At 39.4% G+C, this 17,871-nt stretch overlaps 1 protein-coding gene across 4 annotated transcripts in view; it reads left to right on the top strand.

Moving 5' to 3' along the window:
* Positions 1-853: 853 nt before the first annotated feature.
* CEP350 (centrosomal protein 350) overlaps positions 854-17,871 on the top strand; it is a 155,182-nt gene continuing 138,164 nt past the window's right edge. For 2 of the 4 annotated variants that reach the window (XM_047703679.1, XM_047703678.1), the window contains exon 1: positions 854-1,235. The gene's annotated coding sequence lies outside the window, so the exon portion shown is untranslated. The remainder of the gene's footprint in view (positions 1,236-17,871) is intronic. The other 2 variants (XM_047703680.1, XM_047703681.1) reach the window with 1 other exon arrangement.

The raw sequence follows: 17,871 nt of genomic DNA on the forward strand, positions 1-17,871 counted from the left end.
TGCCTCTGGATAAATAGCTGTCGGAGGAGTTCAGGCGGTGGAGGAAGGTGATGGGCAGAGAACCTGTGTGAAGTGAGCACCTAGCGGAGGGTGGCAATATTTGCAGAAGGCAGGTCATTTAAGCTAAGTCCCGACACACGATAGAATTCACCATGCGGAGACTGGGGGAAGAGGATAAAGATATTAGAAGATACGTTGATCACAGAGCATCTCTCAAAGCACCGTTCTGTCGATGCCTATACCTAACGGGAGGAAGCTCCGTTTTACTTGCTCCTGAATCTTTAGCCATTAGGTACTGCATGCTGAACAGAACTGTAACTCTCGCGAATAAAACCGCCACAGTTGACAGCAGTGGGTAACTGCAGCAGCCGCAGAGCTGCAATTACTCTGAAACTGACTGGGGCAAAGAAGATTTACTTGGACGACAACTGGTGAAACATCGTAAACTCTGAGAAGCAGCAATTTCGATTTCTGAGTTCACCCTGGTGAACCCCCACCTTGAGTTTTTTTGTGTTTTTTTTTTTTTTTTTTTTTTTTTTTTTCTTTTTTGGCCGGGTACGAATTGCAAAGCCAGAAGGCCCAATTAGCGTCGGAAGAAGGAGGGCAGGCAGCGGGGTGGGGGTGGGGGGGGAGGTCTCCGCTGCGGATCTACTCTGGCTCCTCCCGAGTCCTGCGAGGCACAGATTCGCCACACTAAACATGGCGCTTTCGAGTGACCTTTCTTCGTTTTAGCTCTCTCTCAGCCTTTCAGCCACACTCAACATGGTCCTAACCGAAGGTTGCATTCCTGCGGAACGGTCTGGGGACAGTTCTCGCGAGGTTTGCCCGGGCCCCGACTGCTCCCGCCCTGCCTCGCGCGGCCGCCACTGCCACTGCCGCCGGCGCCGCTCCTCCTCCGTGTCAGTTGTTGGGCTGTAATGGCGACTGGGCCGCCGCTGCCGAAGTGACTCCCGGGCGGGGGAGCGGGGCCGGACCTGCGCCAGAGGGAACTGCAGAGAGCCGCAGCTCAGGGGGAGGCTTGCTGTGGGGGAGGGGAGGCAGCCTTTCCGCCTCTCCTTCCTTCTCGGCAGCCCGGCGGATCCCGGGAGCCGGTGCGAGGCGGGCACCCGGTGCGTCCCCGGAGCGGGGAGGCCAGGCCCGGCAGCCCTGGGGCCCGTCGGGGCGGCATCACTGCACCCTCCGCCAGGCCCCGCGGGATGCACCGTGGGAGCCGAGGGCGGAGGCGACACTCTCAGGTGAGCCGCGGGAGGACATGGTTGGGACCGCGGACACTCGCTTAGCCTCTGCTGTCTCTGTCCGCGGTCCCGGGTCCCCGGTGGCGGCGAGAGAGGCGGGGTGGGGCGCCGGGAGCCCTGGCCCTGCCTGGCGTCCCCCTCGGGGAACCTCCCTAGGTCCTGAGCCTTTGCGGGGAGGGCCATCCTGAGACCTGGATTTCAGGTCCCACCGGTGTCTGCCGAAGACGGATTTCCTTCCTTAACCTGCCAGGGCTCTCCCCGCTCCCCGCCCCTCCTCTCGTCTGCGAAAGATTAAGGTACCTCTCGCCTTTGGTCTCCGGAGAAGTGCTCCTTCTTCACTTGCGGATCAGGCATACTTTAGGAAATTCTGGGCAACTGGCTCCAGTGGCAAGGATGACTGGTTTCTGTTCCTTTTTGGTGAGGATAAACATTCTCAAGTATAGGGTAAACTTTGGTCTGCGCCAGTCAAGCAGCTGCTCAATGTAGTCTACCGATTTATTCACAAATGATTTAGTGGGGGATTTAAAAAGCTTTACGCTTTGAACGTTGTCAGTATTTTCCTCGCCTTCTTTTTAAAATGTATTTACCAACATGGTAAATAATATTTAGCTAATGTCACAAATACGGTTTGGAATTTCGCTGGATTTGTAGTTTTCAGATAGGAAGTTGCATATAGGTATACGATTTTAAATGTGGTTTTAGTGTAGCAGCAAATCTTCCATAAAGGAAAAGATCCTTCATAAAGGACAGGGGGTCAGGAGTAGCAGTCAGTATCCATGCACTCCACCTGATTGTTTTAATTGTTTTGTTTTGATGGTGATCCTTGTTTTGAATTTGGAAAAGTCGTTAATGGTTATGTTGCCATGTTAACGATGCCTCCTCCTGTCTTGTATTTGAAGGTTTTAAAGGAAAGGCTATCTTAGGCCAGCCTAGCAACAGCTTGAAACGATTTGTAAAAGCAATGGTAAAATCCTGAAAGCTGCTCTCCACTTTAAACATTTCTTAGTATAAAATACTGTTTTTAAACCAGGCAGTGTGCTGCTAATAACATGAGATTGTGACTTTGGGGGATTGGTTGTTAGACCAATGGTAGAAGTTGCTTCAAACCCATGGATGTGTAATATGAATTAGTATTGGTGTGCAAACTTGACGAACTCCGTTCAGTGTAATAAAGTAGATGTGAAGCACTCACGCCTCATTGCATTGAATTTAAGATGCCTTGATCAGAAGATAAACATCAAGTTTAAAATACCTTGTGTGTGTGGATAAATACATGTATCTCATTTTTTCATAGTAGCAGGACTTGTGTGTTTGTAATGATGGTGAGGTCTAATAACTAAACAATTACATACATATGGGAGATAATTTCTCTAATTCTCTGAGACATTATTACGTAAGAGTGTTACTACTTAAAACAATCAACCTGTGGGGTAATCAATTTATGAATTACGAAGTTGTGAATTTCTTTTAATGCTTTTGATTGCCAGTCTTTTGCCCATTTTATAACACTTCTGTTGTATCATGGACAGAAGAAAGGAGGTGGAATCCCTGTCTAACCAATTTTATTTGTTAAATTGCTGTGTTATAGTGGCAGCAAAAAAGCAACAGTTTAAAATAATTGACATCATTTTTTGGTGTATCACCACATATGGTATTTTATTTAGAGTTTATAGCAGTGCGAAGTAGGTTTGGCAAATATTTTTGTTTTGCAGTTGTGGAAATTGACATGCAAGGAAGTTCATTTATATGAATGATGCTCTTATTTCTGCAGATCTAGAATTGTTTATTTTTATTTAGGTATAATTGACACATTAGTGTTAGGTGTTGTACAGTGTAATGGTTCTGTGTATATGTATTGTGAAATGATCACCACAATTCTAGTTAGCATTGTAGAACTAGTTTTATTTTTAAATTGAATATTAATATACTTCTGGACCATGGATTTTTAAAATCTAAAAAAAATATTCTATTTTTGCTCCTTTTGACATGCCACTAACTCCTTTATGCTGATGATTGTTGTTCTTTAAAAACAATACTTTCAATAATTTTTGTTAATTATGAGCAAGTCATGAATTACTATAGTGGATGGCTTTACGCCTATATGTACTTTTTGCTTGAACGGTGTTCTTAAGAAATTGTGGTTGATCTGTCGTCTCTCATTTTGTTTGGATACTCTTAGTTCTGTCATTTTTGGTAATTAAAATCATTTATGCTCTTGGTTATGAAAAACCAGTATTTGGTCCACTTGGTAGCATAACTGAAGAGTAGTAGCATCTTGGTGATTTTATTGTAGAACTGATGATTTAAAAAGTTAATTTGCCATCTACACTTGTGATTGCTCTTTTTTGCAGCATGGGACAAGTTGTGAAATAATTTTCTTTATTGACATTTTCTTTCTATCTCCAACAGTTTCTAGTGTCACAGATAGTCCAAAAACACAATCAAAAGATTGAATAGCATTTTTTTCTCTGCCCTAATAGCTTTTTGTTTATTATTATCACAGGTATAACTTTACATTTACTAGTGATTATTTTGGTTGGTTATTTGCCTTCCTCATTTAGTCTGTAAGTTCCACGATAGCAGAGATCCTCTGTTAACTATTGTGTGCCCAGTGGCTAGCATATAGCAAAAAAATCAGTAAGTATTAGTTGAATAAATTGACTAAAGAGTGGTCTTGGCATAGTGTTTATTTTATTTTTATTTTTTTTAAAGATTTTTTTTTTTTAAAGATTTTATTTATTTATTTGACAGAGAGATCACAAGTAGACGGAGAGGCAGGCAGAGAGAGAGAGAGAGGGAAGCAGGCTTCTTGCCGAGCAGAGAGCCCGATGTGGGACTCGATCCCAGGACCCTGAGATCATGACCTGAGCCGAAGGCAGCGGCTTAACCCACTGAGCCACCCAGGCGCCCCTAAAGATTTTTTTTTTATTTATTTGTCAGAGAGAGTGAGAGAGAGCGAGCACAGGCAGACAGAATGGCAGGCAGAGGCAGAGGGAGAAGCAGGCTCCCCGCCGAGCAAGGAGCCCGATGTGGGACTCGATCCCAGGACGCTGGGATCATGACCTGAGCCGAAGGTAGCTGCTTAACCAACTGAGCCACCCAGGCGTCTCTTGGCATAGTGTTTAGAAAACAAAACGAAACACTGGTTCATGTTCCTAGGCACACATCAACTCTTATTAAGCATATATTCCAGAGGTATGTTCCAGTTGGCTAGGTAGCAGGGAATGAAAGCCTGCGATTAAAAAGCCACAGGTGGATCCTGAAAACTTTATTGGATATTTTAATGATTTGCCTAGGTGTTCTGGCAATAGTTACTATAATTTAAAGAAAATAGAAGGTTTAAGACCCTGACCTAATTAGTACTATAATTATAGGCTCTTAATAACTTTAAGTCACTTCTTAATTACAGCATTGGGAGTTTTAAGTCTTAAAGGCCAGCTAGTCCAATTCCCATGTTTTACACATAAGTGAACAGTATCATATAGGGGAAATATCTCACCCAAAGTGGTTTCATAACTGGATGAAGAATTCACTGTAGAAGACTGCTAAGTCTTCGCTTGTTTAATGTCAGGTTATAATGATCAAATTATAATGATCAGTTATAATGATCAAATCAGACCATGATTGTGACCAGCTGGGCAATCTATTCATTCTACATCAGAGTGAAAACTCAAAGTAGACCTCTCCATGAATCAAAAATATTAACTTAAAAATGGACCTCAACCCTCCCCTGTGTCACTGGGACTATAAATTGGTACAGCTAGGACAATATTCTGGAAGAAAATTTGGTGTTACTTATCAGAATTAAAAGGGCACACATTTCATCATTTCGTTTTTGGGAGTTTATCTTACAGAAATTTTAACACAAAGAACAAGAGCAAATCTATAAGAATGTTCATTTTAACGTTATTATAAGTGAATGCCAGTAGAATTTGTAAATAAAAAGTGTTCTAAATGTCCCATCTGGTAGGGGAATAGCTGAAATTATATTTATGCTGTGAAGTACTTTGCACTTATTAACAGGTTGAGGGATAGCTCTCTTCATGAGAAGCAGCTGACCGTCTCATTGAGTGCAGGGACCATGCAACTAAGTTTCTGGGTTCAGATCCCAGTTGTATCACTTATTAGATGCAGCCATTAGCAAATTACTTAAACTCACCTATAAAGTAGATATAATTACAGTTCTCACCCGACAGGGCTGTTGTGAGAATTAAATGAGTCGCTATTTCAGCTGTAAGTAAGCATAGTAAGCACCAATACATGTTTAAGTGTTTGCAACTACTATTAGGTACTCACATAGAAGAACATTCATGATAAAATATTGAGTGAGAAAAATAATTGCATAACACTGTGGAATATGATTCGGTTTTGAAATAAACACATGGGCAAAGAAATTTAGTTTGATTTTATTACAACTTTTTGTGTGCATAGGAAAGAGTCTGTAAGGATAGATGTTTAACAGTTAGCTGTGTTATCCCTGTAGGAGTGGATGATTTTCCTTTTTTTACTTTAGACACTTTTGTATTGTTTATTAAAAGTCCCACTTTTATAATTTTTGAAACATCTTTTTCTAAAAAGAAACATTGAAACAGTTTCTTCTATTATATAGTCATATAAATACATTTTCAAATTTACTTGTTTTTCAGAGATCTGTAGATTTCATCAACATGATACCACAGTGAGATTCTCTTTCAAAATCTTTTGTTGACGGAAGGTTAAACTTAAAAGTATTTATTTCATACTAGCTCTGTGATCTTAAGTGTCATTTCTTCATTTACAAAGTAAGTACATAGGCTAGATCAGTGTTCCTTAAACCCAGCATTCCCAGGCTGTGCCATGAGGTGCCTTGGAGCACTGTAGTGAACTCACACAGGTACTGTGGAATATTTAAAAATTTTCGAGGGAAACACAGTAATATTTGACAGCTGTGGGATATCTGTGTGATATTTGACATCTGTGGGACACTGTTCAAACTATTAGTTTGAGGCAGTGACTGTGAGATTGTGCTACATTTCTTCGGATGACAGGATGTCTTCAAAAAGCTGCGTTTGGGGGGCTGCTATGATAAAAAGCAAGTACTGTGAGTACTGTGCAAAACTCAGTGTGAATGGTAAATGAAAGTTGGCAGTGTCCAAAGTGATTTCAAGGTTTGGGAAGCTGTGTAATGTATAGCTGGTGCACACATCCCATTAATAAGTCATTGTGGTTATATAGTAATAAAACATCCCTTTCAATGTATATGTATTTTTCAAACTGTTACTAAGTTGTTAGAACACAAAGCCTTATTTGATTGTATGGATCTAATAAATGGAACTGCTATCTATTTTTTTGGTGCTTGGGGGCACCATGAGAAACTTACTGAGACACTGGGAGCTCTGTGAACTGAAAAGGCGCGGGAACCTCTCCCAACTCTTTTGACTAGGACCCTCACAGTAAGAAATATATTTTTCATAGGGTTATAATAGATATCTACATATACATATGTAGATATATACAGATATCTACATATACATATGTAGATATATACATATATTTATATGTAGATATATACATATATCTACATATACATATGTAGATATATACATATATCTACATATACATATGTAGATATATACATATATCTACATATACATATGTAGATATATACACATACATAGTAAATAGTAAATAGATATATACATATACATATGTATATATCTATTTATAAGTGAATTTTACACTTTAGGACAAAGTAATCCTGACTTGTGAACTGTGAGACACTTTTATAGACATATATTCCTTGAAATTAATTTGGAAGTATAAACATTCAGGATAACTAGATGGTAGGTAAGCAAAGTGTAGGCTGGTATTTCTAGGACTCCCTCCGCACCCTCAACATTGTTCCTGGTCTTGTTCATTGTTGTTACTTTTTCTTTCTTAAGTAAAAGACTAGGGTCACCTCTAGTCAGGTATAGCTCGTCTCCTGTTGATGGGAAATATTATGTTCTTTGTGATCCTCACCTTCCACTTATGTTCCAAAGGCCAAACTGGTACCAAATGTTACACAGTTTTCTTCTGGATTTCTTAGATTACAGTAGATCAGCCTTGCATTTGTAAAAGTAGTTGTTGGGGTTTTTGTATTTTATTTTATTTTTTAAAGATTTTATTTATTTATTTGACAGAGAAAGTGAGAGGGAACACAAGCAGGGGGAATGGGAGAGGGAAAAGGAGGCTTCCTGCTGAGCAAGGAGGCTGATGCGATGTGGGGCTCGATCCCAGGACCCCGGGATCATGACCTAAGCCGAAGGCAGTAGCTTAACGACTGAGCTACCCAGGTGCCCCTGATTTTTGTATTTAAAATGTAAAGAGAGGTGAGGCTGAATTCTCAGACCATTTGTATTTGTGTATTATACTATATTATGCGAGTGTTGATTAATCTGAGAATTTACTTGGAACAGTGTAATAGATCTGACCTAGAGCTGAAATGTTTTCTCTTTTTTTTCTAGCGTGGTCCCTACTACATTTGTCCATTTTATATTTAGATGAGATAGTATGACTGTTGCAGGGTTGTCTTTGCTCATTCTTTCAGGCAACTGTGGTTGTTACATAGGATCTGATAAAGATGAGAGAACTGAATGTAGCAAAGGCCAAAACAAAGTAATTTCTTTCATCTCTGTCTCCAGGACCAGACACATAGTAGGAGCCCAATAAATAATTGAGTCAAATCTATGTGACTGAATGAGTGCCCGGTCAATAAATGTAAAGGGAGAATTTGCTGCTAGAAGATACTTGAAAATTGGCTATTTCATAAAATGCCATCTTGTATCTTATTTGTGTGTATACCATAAGTATAGATCAGCATTTCTCAAACTTTCTGGTGTCCAGACCATTTCATACTCTTGACTTATTAAAAGCTTCAAAGGGCTTTGCTTACGTGGGTTATATCTATTGGTATTTACTATGTTAGAAGTTTTAAACATTACTAGTTTTTAAAAAATTTTAATTCCAGTATAGTTAACATACAATGTTTTATCGGTCAGTGAGTCAGCAGTTCTGCACGGTAGTCACAGGTTTCATCCACCCGTTTGTTTGCCATCGTTAAGAGTCTGTTTTCTTTTTGCCCTTGCTTCCCTTGCCTTTGGTGATGTTCCTAGGAAGATGTTGCTGCGGCTGAGGTCGAAGAGGTTGCTGCCTGTGTTCTCCTCGAGGATTTTGGTGGATTCCTTTCTCACATTGAGATCCTTCATCCATTTTGAGTCTATTTTCGTGTGTGGTGTAAGGAAATGATCCAATTTCATTTTTCTGCATGTGGCTGTCCAATTTTCCCAACACCATTTATTGAAGAGGCTGTCTTTTTTCCATTGGACATTCTTTCCTGCTTTGTCGAAGATGAGTTGACCATAGAGTTGAGGGTCCATTTCTGGGCTCTCTATTCTGTTCCATTGATCTATGTGTCTGTTTTTGTGCCAGTACCATGCTGTCTTGATGATGACAGCTTTGTAATAGAGCTTGAAGTCCGGAATTGTGATGCCACCAACTTTGGCTTTCTTTTTCAATATTCCTTTGGCTATTCGAGGTCTTTTCTGGTTCCATATAAATTTTAGGATTATTTGTTCCATTTCTTTGAAAAAAATGGATGGTACTTTGATAGGAATTGCATTAAATGTGTAGATTGCTTTAGGTAGCATAGACATTTTCACAATATTTATTCTTCCGATCCAGGAGCATGGAACATTTTTCCATTTCTTTGTGTCTTCCTCAATTTCTTTCATGAGTACTTTATAGTTTTCTGAGTATAGATTCTTAGTCTCTTTGGTTAGGTTTATTCCTAGGTATCTTATAGTTTTGGGTGCAATTGTAAATGGGATGGACTCCTTAATTTCTCTTTCTTCTGTCTTGTTGTTGGTGTAGAGAAATGCAACTGATTTCTGTGCATTGATTTTATATCCTGACACTTGACTGAATTCCTGTACAAGTTCTAGCAGTTTTGGAGTGGAGTCTTTTGGGTTTTCCACATATAGTATCATATCATCTGCAAAGAGTGATAGTTTGACTTCTTCTTTGGATTTTATCAAGATCAAAAGCTTTTGCACAGCAAAGGAAACAGTGAACAAAACCAAAAGACAACTGACAGAATGGGAGAAGATATTTGCAAATGACATATCAGATAAAGGGCTAGTGTCCAAAATCTATACAGAACTTAGCAAACTCAACACCCAAAGAACAAATAATCCGATCAAGAAATGGGCAGAAGACATGAACAGACATTTCTGCAAAGAAGACATCCAGATGGCCAACAGACACATGAAAAAGTGCTCCATATCACTCGGCATCAGGGAAATACAAATCAAAACCACCATGAGATATCACCTCACACCAGTCAGAATGGCTAAAATTAACAAGTCAGGAAATGACAGATGCTGGCGAGGATGCGGAGAAAGGGGAACCCTCCTACACTGTTGGTGGGAATGCAAGCTGGTGCAACCACTCTAGAAAACAGCATGGTGGTTCCTCAAAATGTTGAAAATAGAACTACCCTATGACCCTGCAATTGCACTGCTGGGTATTTACCCTAAAGATACAAACGTAGTGATCCGAAGGGGCACGTGCACCCGAATGTTTATAGCAGCAATGTCTACAATAGCCAAACTATGGAAAGAACCTAGATGTCCATCTACAGACGAATGGATAAAGAAGATGTGGTATATATACACAATGGAATACTATGCAGCCATCAAAAGAAATGAAATCTTGCCATTTGCGACGACGTGGATGGAACTAGAGGGTATCATGCTTAGCGAAATAAGTCAATCGGAGAAAGAGAACTATCATATGATCTCCCTGATATGAGGGAGAGGAGATGCAACATGGGGAGTTGAGGGGGTAGGAGAAGAGTAAATGAAACAAGATGGGATTGGGAGGGAGACAAACCATAAGTGACTCTTAATCTCACAAAACAAACTGAGGGTTGATGGGGGGAGGGGGTTGGGAGAGGGGGGTGGGGTTATGGATATTGGGGAGGGTATGTGCTATGGTGAGTGCTGTGAAGTGTGTAAACCTGGCAATTTGCAGACCTGTACCCCTGGGTAAAAAATATATGTTTATAAAGCTGTAAAAAAAAAAAAAAAAAAAAAAAAGAAAAAAGAAAGGATGAATACCCAAGTTTTGTAGCAACATGGACGGGACTGGAAGAGATTATGCTGAGTGAAATAAGTCAAGCAGAGAGAGTCAATTATCATATGGTTTCACTTATTTGTGGAGCATAACAAATAGCATGGAGGACAAGGGGAGATGGAGAGAAGGGAGTTGGGGGAAATTGGAAGGGGAGGTGAACCATGAGGCTATGGACTCTGAAAAACGATCTGAGAATTTTGAAGGGGTGGGGGGTGGGAGGTTGGGGGCACCAGGTGGTGGGTATTGTAGAGGGCACGGATTGCATGGAGCACTGGGTGTGGTGCAAAAATAATGAATACTGTTATGCTGAAAAAATAAAAAACTAAAACTAAAAAAAAAAAAGTCTGTTTTTTTGTTTCTCTTTTTTTACCCTGTTTGTTTTGTTTCTTAAATTCCACATATAAGTGATATCGTATGGTTTTCTCTGACTTATTTCACTTAGCATTATATGCTTTAGATACATCCATCTTGTTGCAAAGAGCGAGATTTTTTTTTCATGGCTGACTAATACTCCATCACACACACACACTTGGTCTGCTTCCATATTTTGGTGATTGTAAATAATGCTGCTGTAAACATAGGGGTGCATGTATCTTTTCAGATTACTGTTTTTATGTTCTTTGGTAAATACCCAGTAGTGGAATTGATGGATCATACTGTAGCTGAATTTTTAATTTTTGGAGGATTCTCTATACTGTTTTCCATAGTGGCTGCACCAGTTTGCATTCCTGCCAACAGTACAGTGAGGGTTCTTTTTTTTCTATATCTGTTTCTCGTATGGTTGATTTTCACCATTCTGAGAGGTGTGAGGTGACCTCTCATTGTGTTTTGATTTGCATTCTGATGGTGAGAGATGTTGAGCATCTTTTCATGTGTGTCTTTGGCCATCTGTGTGTTGTCTTTGTAGAAATGTCTGGTTTGTGTGTTCTGCCCATTTTTTATTTTAGTTTTATTATAAATTTCTTTTAGAGAGGGACAAAGCTGGGGGGCAAAAGGAGAAGGAGAGTGAGAATCTTTTTTTTTTTTTTTTAAAGATTTTATTTATTTATTTGACAGAGATCACAAGTAGGCAGAGCAGCAGGCAGAGAGGGGGAAGGAAGCAGGCTCCCTGCCGAGCAGAGAGCCCGATGCGGGCCTCGATTCCAGGACCCTGGGATCATGACCTGAGCTGAAGGCAGAGGCTCAACCCACTGAGCCACCCAGGCGCCCCAAGAGTGAGAATCTTAAGCAGCCTCCACATGCAGCATGAGCCCAATGTGCGGCTAGATCTCACAACCCTGGGATCATGACCTGAGCTGAAAAATAACAGTTGGGCACTCAATGGACTGAGTCACCCACGAGTCCCCTCTTCTGCCCAGTTTTTTAAAGTTTATTTTTTTATTATTATTTTTTAAAAGATTTATTTATTTGAGAGAGAGGGAGAAAGACAGAGAAAGCAACAGAGAGCATGAGTGGGGAGGAGTGGGAGAAGCAGGCTCCCTGCTCAGCTGGGACCCTGGGGTCATGAGCTGAGCTGAAGGCAGATGCTTAACCGACCAAGCCACCCAGGTGCCCCTCCTCTTCTGCCCAATTAAAAAAAAAAAATAACATATAATGTATTATTTGTCCTGCCCATTTTTTAATCAATTATTTGTTTTTGTGTATGTGTTGAGTTGTATAAGTTCCTTCTGTAGTTTGGATACCAACCTTTCTTTTGGATATGTCACTTGGATATATTTTCTCCCATTCAGGGGTCTTTCAGTTTTGATGGTGGTTTCCTTAGCAGCTCGGAGCTTTTTATTTTGGTGTAGTCCCAGTAGTTTGTATTTGCTTTTGTTTCTCTTGCCTCAGAAGACCTACCTAGTAAAATGTTGCTACTGCTTGTGCTCTCTTCTAGAATTTTCATGATTTCACATCTCATGTTTAGATCCTTAATCCATTTTGAGTTGTTATTTTTGTGTGTGGTGTAAGAGAATGGCTCAGTTTTATTCTTTTGCATGTAGCTGACTAGTTTCTCCAACACCATTTTTTGTCAAATCCTTTTTCTGCGTCTCTTGAAATAATCATATGGCTTTTATCCTTTCTCTTGTTGATGTGATGTATCGCATTGGTTTGATTTGTGAATATTGAACCACCCTTGCATCCCAGGAATAAATCCTGCTTGGTTGTGGTGAACTTTTTTTTTTTTTTTTTTTTTTTTTTTTAATGTATCGTTGAATTCAGTTTGCCAATATTTTGCTGAGGATTTTTGCATCTGTGTTCAGAGATATTTTCCTGTAGTTCTCTTTTTTTTGTAGTGTCTTTATCTGGGTTTGGTATCAGGGTGGCTTTCCTTTCTCTTCAATATTTTGGAATAGTTTGAGAAGAATAGGTGTTCGCTCTTCTTTAAATGTTTGGTAGAATTCACCTGTGAAGCCATGTGTTACTGGACTTTTGTTTGTTGGCAGTTTTGTTTTTGTTTTGTTTGTGGGTTTTTTTTTTCTGATTTAATTTTATTGCTGGTAATCGATCTATTCAAATTTTTTGTTTCTTCCTGAGTCAGTTTTAGGAAGTTAATAAGATTCTAGGAATTCATTTCTTCCAGGTTGTCTGATCTGTTGGCATATAATTTTTCATAATCTCTTATAATCCTTTATAATTCTAGAGTTGGTTGGCATTACTCTTTCATTTCTGATCTTACTTGAGTCCTCTCTTCTTTTTTCTTAATGAGTCTGGCTAACTGTTTATTAGTTTTGTTGATCTTTTCAAAGAACCAGAGCTCCTGGCTTTATTGATCTTGCCTTTTTTTTTTTTTTTTTTTTAAAGTTTCTATTTCATTTATTTTTGCTCTATCCTTCCTTCATTCTCTTGATTTTGGGTTTTGTTTCTTGTTCTTTTTGTATCTCATGTAGGTGTCAGGTTAGGTTGTTTATTTGAAAATTTTCTGCTGCTTGTAGTAGGTTGGTGTTGTTATAAATTTCCTTCTTAGAATATCTTTTGCTGCATCCCAGAGATTTTGGATGGTTGTGTTTTCATTTTCATTTGTTTCTATGTATTTTTTTTATTTCCTCTTTGATTTCTTGGTTGACCCATTAATTTTTTTAGTAGCATGTTGTTTAACCTCCATATATTTGTATATTTTTTTCCAGATTTTTTCTTGTGGTTGATTTCTAGTTTCCTAGCGTTGTGGTTGGAAAAGATGCCTGATATGGAAGTTTTAAATATATTTATTAATTTATTTAAAATAAATCCGTATTAAAATAGGTAACATTTTTAAAATGAAAAATAACTATTTTCCAAAACAAAAACATTTAGTGAAAGGAGTGACATTGTTGGGCATTTTCTAAATCTTTTTAATGTCTAGCTTAATAGAAGACGTCTGGGTTCTCCTATCTCCTTCTGCATTCCATCTGTTCTGATAACTTATATCATGCAGCCTTCAGGAGCCTGCACTACACATACTCAGAATGAAAGTGAAAAAGAGGAGTAATGTCTTAATATTATTATGGAAATAGTTTTGGTTTCATAGACTTCCCCTGAAAGGTGGACCCTTAGAGATCCCTGGACCATGGTTGGAAGTGGTGGTATAGATTATAGAATAAGGACCTTAGAGGTCATGTAGTTATAATCACCTCTTATGGATATTTCTGGCTCATACGTCTGGACTGAGAGAATACCTCAAGCTTGTTTTTTGGGAATAATCATAAGTTGGCTTTTGGAGATGGTGAGTAAGATGTGCTTTTGAGGTTTCTGAATAAGGTTTGATATGTGGGTTAGCATATCAGAGATAAGATCTGGGCTAGAGTTTGGCAGTCATTGGCATATACATGGTATTCAAAGCCTTGGGCATAGTGACGTCACCTAGAGTATAGTGTTAGAAAAGGGCCCATGGTCAAATCTGTTTGAATCTCTAGATTTGAGAGAAAAGGACTAGCTAGCAGAGGTGACTAAGATAGAGAACTAGAGAGAAGATGGAAAACCAGAGTATAGCGTATGGAAGCCAAGACAAATGAGTGCTTCAGGAGAGTAGTTAACTGTGATGAAGGCTGCCAAGAGGCCAAGCAAGATGAGGAGTTTTCATTTGAAAATGCTTAGGTGTGCCTGGGTGCCTCAGTCGGTTAAGCATCCGACCTTTGATCTCCGCTCAAGTCTTGATCTTATGGTCATGAGTTCAAGCCCTGCATTGAAAGAAAAAGGAAAAAAAAAGAAAAAAGAAAATGGCCATTAGATTTAGAGATGAAGAGATCTTTGGTGACTTTACTGAGAACTGCTATGGAGAAATGGGGGTGCCAGCCACATTGGAAAAATTGAAAAGTGAGTGAAAAATATTTCTAAATGGAGACTGAGTGTATTCAGTCAACTTTTTTGAGAAGTTTATAAAGGAAAAAGAGAGGGTGCTGGGTTGTGGGACTTTAGTGTAGTTTTAAGAAGATTAAGTATACGTGCTGATAGGAAGAATCTTGGTGAGAGGAGGAGGCTAGACATACACACGGGGGAAAATGTAACTGATTGTTGAAGTTTCTTGAAAGAATTTGAAAGAACTGGGAGATCTTAAAACAGATGAAGTATTCACATGTCTTCTTTCCTTTGAAAGTTACTTTTTATATTCTTTTCCAGTTCTTCCCCTTTATAAACTCTTAGCCTGCATGATAAGTGGGGAAGTTAAATGGTAAATGTAATTCTTTTAAATTTCTTGACTGTTAGTTTTCCCTGAGCCTTTGTGCTTCCCTTATGAGGTATTTGGGTGATACTTCGAAGTTTAGGCTTTTTGTTTCTTAGCAAATAAATAGTTTTTTTAAAGTTGCATTCGTGTTTGGTATAAGGTGTTTCTGCTTTTTATGTTTCATCCTAACCAGATTTTTTAATATCATTTTTATAGCTTTAGTGAAATTGTATTTGTTTTCTGTTGACGAGTTAGAGACATCCTTAGCTAACTTTAGGAAGTTTTTTAAAATTGTTTTGAGCATTTCATACTTTATGTAATGTAAATAGAACCATGTCAAATATAGTTTCTTTTTTTAGTCCTCGTGATTTGACTTTAGTCTGAACAAAGCAGCATTGTTCATTTATCCTTCTGACTTTTTGCATGAAACAACTTGTTTCTCTACAAGATGCCAGTTAAACTCACTCACTGGAAAATGGACACTAGAATGAAACTCTTGAGTCACTTAAATGAGTAATAAAAGTATTCTTAAGTTTGGGCTGCCTGGGTGGTTCAGTCAGTTAAGTATCCGATTCTTGATTTCAACTCAGGTCATGATTTTGGTTTTGTGAGATAGAGCTCTGTGTTGAGATCTGCACTGGGCATGAGCCTGCTTGGGATTCTCTCTCTCCCTCTCCTGCTCCTCCACCCTCTCTCTAATTTAAAAAACAAAATGTATTCTTAAGTTTTCTGAAATTTAAGAAGCTTGCAGTACAGTAAGGATACAAAATGCAATGGAGTGATACAGATTCTCTTACTGACTTCTCGAAACTATGGTCATAAGAGAGGAGTGGGCAATAATTGATCTTTTTTTTTTTTAAGATTTTTATTTATTTATTTGACAGAGAGAGACACAGTAAGAGAGGGAACACAAGCAGGGGGAGTGGGAGGGGGGGAAGCAGGCTTCCCACACAGCAAGGAGCCCAACACAGGACTTAATCCTAGGACCCTGGGATCATGATCCGAGCTGAAGGCAGACACCCAACGACTGAGCCACCCAGGTGCCCCAATAATTGATCCTTTAAAAACAAATCATGTTGGAAACCCCACATGATCTTGTCCTTTTCCTTCTCCAGCTTCATCTCTTGACATTTTTCCTTTCGGACACATGGGCCTTTTGGTTTCTTAAACCATGTTGTGTCTTTTTTGTCTCATGGCCATTCCAAATATTGTTTCTACTGCCTGGAAAGCTCTTTCTTGCCCACCTGTATTCATCCTTTAGGTCTTAGATTTGATGACACCTTCCTCTCCACTTCCTAGATTAGATGAATTTCCTTCTGTTACATGCTTCCATGGCACTTTCCTTTTTTACCCTTAATTATTTTCAACCCATTTGTAATATTTGTTGAATATCAATATTATTGTGGAATATTTACTTCTGAGTAACCCTTTAGATTTCTTTCACGTGGGGGCCATGTTCCTTTTCACTGCTATATCCCCAGTTGCTTAGTACTTTTCATTCCTACTGCATACATGGCCCTCAGCAGATATTTGTTAAACGAGTGGATGGCATGGGTCAGATTGAGGAAAAGGTTTTTTGTAAGTGTGGAAGAACAGTTTGGTGCAACACCAAGGAGGTTGCTGAAACATCTTACCTGCCGTTTAGAAAGGAGGGTGGAATAGAATGCTTCATCTGTAGACAAATGTGAGGAAGTCCTGTCCTTTCCTGTGAGTTTGATAACAATCAAGACATGTAGGTTAAATGAGCATTCTCTAAAGAAGTTAAAGTGCATTGAAGTTAATGGAACAGAGGTTCTGAAGAGGATAGAATTGAGGTGAGAAAGCCAAGTGCCTTCTAATGAAGTTATGTGAGAGGACAGGGGATAATGTTATAAATGGTGGTTGAGTTTGCATATTCAAAGAGGCATCATGTGAATGCTCATTAGAGGCTTTCAGAGGTTTGAGAGAGAGAGATCTAGATTTAATTTCCAGATCTGTCGCTGAATGACCTTGGACTGTTTCCATGGTCTGTCTGATACTGTTTCTTCATCAGTAAAATAGATATATAAATACTTCTCTTTCACACTTTAAAAACTTTATATAAAAAAACTCACTTGTTTTTAAAAGCATTAGCAAGAAAAAGAAAAAGAGAAAAAGGTATGGAGCAGAAGATATACCCTTCCCTTGGTAGGGAGAGAGAATTTTTGGTTTTCTGGAATTCAGTGTTTAGTGTTTTTATAAACAAAAAAGAAAATGTTAAAGGTCCCCAAAAGCTCATGGCTGTTTTGTTACACACACCCCACTGAGAAAAAGAGCATCAGGAAAAGAGCAGAAGAGGACAAGAGAAACCCCAGAGTGGAGCCAGGTCCACATGGGGGCAGTTTCTCTGTGCAGTATGTTCTTAGGGTCACAGAGAGCAAAAGGCTCTCTTTTTTTGCTAGAAAAGGAGTGGGAAGAAATGGGAGGAGGGAAAAGGGTAAATAAGGGGTTTTAATGCATAGGGGAAATGGTGGGGGAGTGGTGCGTTGTGCACTTTTCTCCTACCCTGTGGTGAGAGTATGTAAGGGAAGGGGGGACAGAGAAGAATAAAGATTTCCAGTTGCATTGAACAGAGATTTAGGTAAAGGGGTGGAGTAAAAGGCAAATAAGGGAGAGGATTGTGGGTTGTGATGGAGACTGAAAATAAGATGTGGAAAACAATACAGTACTTGGCCCACACAGAAGGAACAGTATGATTATTAACTATTAGCTGCCTTCATGGTTACCCCCCCCCACCCCCGCCCCACCATGTTGGGCTCAATCCCAGGGCCCATGACCTGAGCTGAAGGCACAGGGTTAACCAACTAAGCCACCCAGGTGTCCTGCACTGTTACCTTTTTAGAG

This window comes from Lutra lutra, chromosome 15, assembly GCF_902655055.1.
Source record: "Lutra lutra chromosome 15, mLutLut1.2, whole genome shotgun sequence".
NCBI lineage: Eukaryota > Metazoa > Chordata > Mammalia > Carnivora > Mustelidae > Lutra > Lutra lutra.